The following is a 3,792-nucleotide window of genomic DNA, read 5'->3' on the forward strand; positions in this document are numbered from 1 at the left end:
CGGAGCCGCCAACAAGCCTCTTCCCCCCAGGCCTGTGTGGCCTACGACCCAAGCATTTCAAAGGGGGAAAGAGCTATGGGGAGTGAAGGACTATGGCGCTGACAACCCAGCTGTCATCTGGAGCTCCCCTCCCCACCTCTGGAACTGGAGAGGCTGGGACGAGGCCCCAGGCAGAATGATCCATGGGATGAACAGCGAGAATCACGTGTGCGAGCAGCCCCGGTGGCCTGTTCATCATCCTTAATGGCTTGACATTCCCCTAACGTGAGGTGAGGAGCTCCGCGTCCACAAGCCCCGGAGGCTGTGTGGAGGTTTCTGGGGATGTTTCCAGCCGCGTGGGTTGCAGGGCAGGCGAGGAAGGGAAGCGGTGACAGGAAGTAGCTATATTGCGGTCGTTCCAGACAGGCTGATGGCGAATTTCACCGAGCACTTATGGAGACTGAAAGGAAGTCAGTGATTCTTCATCCTGATGTGTTTTTTTCTTTACTGAAGTATGATTTCATATAGAAAGTGCGTGCATCACAGGTGTATGACCCACTGACCTTTCCCACACACAACACAGCAGGTAAGCAGCACCCAGCTCACCAGCCAGAAGGTCTCCAGCATCCCCCAAGCCCCTGCTGTGCTAATTTCGTCAGGCCCCAGCCATCTCCCTCCAGGTGACCCATTTTGCCTGCGGTGTGGCCAAATGTTTCCTTGTCACTCACATTCCCAGGCTCTGCAGCCCTCGGAGCTGCCCTGGGCGAGGAACGTAACAGTGTCGCGCCTCCGTATGAAACTAGAATAATAATGGCATTTGCTTCATCAGGCTGTTGGGAAGATTAATAATAATCGCATAAAATAATACACGAACGGCGCTTGGAACAGTGCCTGGCATGTAGTAAGCACATCATGAATGTTTATATTTTTAGGGCAATTGAATTCCTTAACTTAAATCACATTGATGAATTATTTCTCAGTTGCAATGCAAGTGAGGAGGAAATCGCTGGGAAGATTGTGGCAGGTGGTCACCGCAGGTCTTCACGGGGTGTGCGGGCTTTGAGCTTCTGTCACTAAGAGTGGCACCTTTGAGGGACAGTAGTCCTTGACTTACAAGGGACGGAAGTGTTATACTCCAGTGTCCCTTCCCATTAAAGCCAGCCTGTGGTGGGTCCAGAGACTCTGACGGGACCTGGGCAGCATTCTTTAATCTCCCCTTTTGCCAAAAGTCTCTGTGTAAACACATTTCAAATTGCGGGGGGGAGGGAGGGGGAGTTCTGAGAATCCAATCTTAGTGTTTAATATTTTGGTCCTATGGAAGGCGTTATACTTTTGTTTTTTCTGTTCTCTCTTAGTTGGGTATTTTGCCCTCATTCAAATATTCGAGGCAAAGGAAAATGGAGCTATCAGATTCTAAAAAAGTTTCCATTGTATAAAGACACAGTATCATTAAATTGTACAGGGCTCCTGACATCTCTGACAGCAGTAACCAGCGCAGTGAACTGGCAGGAGAAATATCTAAGCTGTATTTATGTGTTGCTACAAATATGTAGCTGTCCGTACTGTACTATACAGTCAAGAAAAAAGCCCTAAGGGCTTCCAGCATGAAAAGATTACATTGATCAATGGCAGCCACAGTGCCATATGGTGCCGGGGGCTGAATAAAGGGCAAGTCAACATTTACGGAGACTTTGCTACTCAGCTCATTACCTATAAAAATACAGAAACCATGCACGAGTGGCTGAAAGTGTGAGTAGAGGTGCGGTAGGGAAGGAAGCAAAAATAAAAGAAGCGGAAAGACAGAGCTACGTGTGTGCTGGCTGCCTAGAGAAAAGAGAGGCAGTGGAGTTTAGAGTCCGGGGTTGTAATAACTTTAGCCAAACGATTTCAGGTTTCTACACCTTCCTTAACCTGCAAAATGACACTAATAACCAGGGTCCACACACTGTAAGTTAAATTACTTTTCAAAGAAAACAATATCAATATCAATAATATCACCCTTACAGAAAAATGATGAAGGTAATTCTCATAAGTTACCCAGACTCACCACTTTCTAATATTTTGCCATATTGGTTGCATTATCCTCTGTGTCTATTTCTTCGGACCTTTTGAGAGTAACTTGTGTTCTATCTTGCCCCTTGAACCTTTGATCCTTCAGTTCGCATTTCCTGAGAACGAGAATCTTCCTGCGTGACGATAGTGCAGTTATCGGCATCAGAAAGTGCAACGCTGTGTGATACGCTAAGTCTGCTGTAGTATGTAACACGATACTGTTCCCTAATCTATGGGCCATAGTCCAGTGTTGTTAATTGTCCTATTCATGTCCTCCACAGCGTTCTTCGGTCCCCGACTCAGGATCATGTATTGCATCTAGTTACCATGTCTCATTAGGTCCCCTAATCTGCAATACTTCTTTGCCCTTTCCTTGTCTTTTGTAACAGTGATGTTTCTGCAGAATACAGACCAGTTATTTTGCAGACTTTTCCTCAATTTTGTTTTTTTCCCCCAGTATTTGTTCATTAGTAGATTCAAGTTATGAATCCCTGGCCAGAATACCAAAACAGTGATATGTCTTATCTGCAGACACAGGATATCCATCTGACCCTCATGAGTGATGTTAATTTTGATCACCTGGCCAAGGTATTGTCCAGTTTCTCCTCTATACCTCAGTTCCCTCTGCAACGAATAAGCATCCTATTGAAAGATATTTGAAGAGACTATAAATATCTTCCTTCTCATCAAACTCCCCTTTCGCCAACCAATCTCTACTGTGATGGTGGCAAGACGGTGATTTTCAATTTCACCCTTCCCTTCACCTTTATCGGTTGGCATTCTATGGAAACAAAGATCTCGCCCATCTCCTTCATTTGGTTACCTATTTATTATCAGCCTGTACTCAAAGATTCTTAATTTATTCAATATTTATTTTGATACATACATGTCTGGATTTAGCCAGTAGGGGCCCTTCAAGCTGGCTCCTGTGATGTTTCAACATTCCTCCACCACTGTTTCTTACTTTCCATTACAACAATATCTTCTAGGCTCATTAGTACCTTCTAGGCTCCGGCCATTGAATCAATCATCTCTCCAAGGAAACCTTCTTACGGTGAAGAATGGTGTTAGAAACCAAGATCTGGTTGCGAGATGTGCTCATTGCCATTGAGGTGTCATTGCTCTGGGATCTTCTCACTGGACAGATCTAGGAAACATGCACACATGTGTATATGTATAGATATATATGTATATATTTGCACCTCATACTGCTAATTCTGATTCCAAATCTACTCCACAGGAATTTTCCTTGCCTTCCTTACCCTTTCCTTGTCTTACATTATAGATCATTCCATATCATATCTCCCTTATTCCACAGTGAATATCCTACCTCCCCAAAGCAATACATTTTCTTATATGCTCAATTGCACAATATGCATAAAATAGTTTAATGGCCACACCATAACACTATGAAAAACACATGAAGAAGAGTTTAAAAATTGTTTGACATTCCTTCATTCCCTAGGCTGAGGTTATATAGCCCAATTGCTTTGTTTAAAAGGTGTGCATATTAGTTCTTTTACCCCCTCGCAGGGTGGTTATGTCATTCATTTGCAATATAGATGGGTCAATATAGATGCCCCCCCCCATCTTGTTGATTTTATTTTACTTTTTGGAGGACATTAACATGTTTCCAAAAGTCAAACCTAGGAAAAAGGTGTGCTCAGGGAGGTGTCACTTCTTCTATCCCCTCTACCTTATCCTCTTGCCCTTTATAGGTAACTCATTTCATTGTTTTTTGGCATATCATTATTGTGTGTG

The sequence above is a fragment of the Ursus arctos genome, unplaced genomic scaffold (genome assembly GCF_023065955.2).
Source record: "Ursus arctos isolate Adak ecotype North America unplaced genomic scaffold, UrsArc2.0 scaffold_7, whole genome shotgun sequence".
In the NCBI taxonomy this organism is placed as follows: Eukaryota; Metazoa; Chordata; class Mammalia; order Carnivora; family Ursidae; genus Ursus; species Ursus arctos.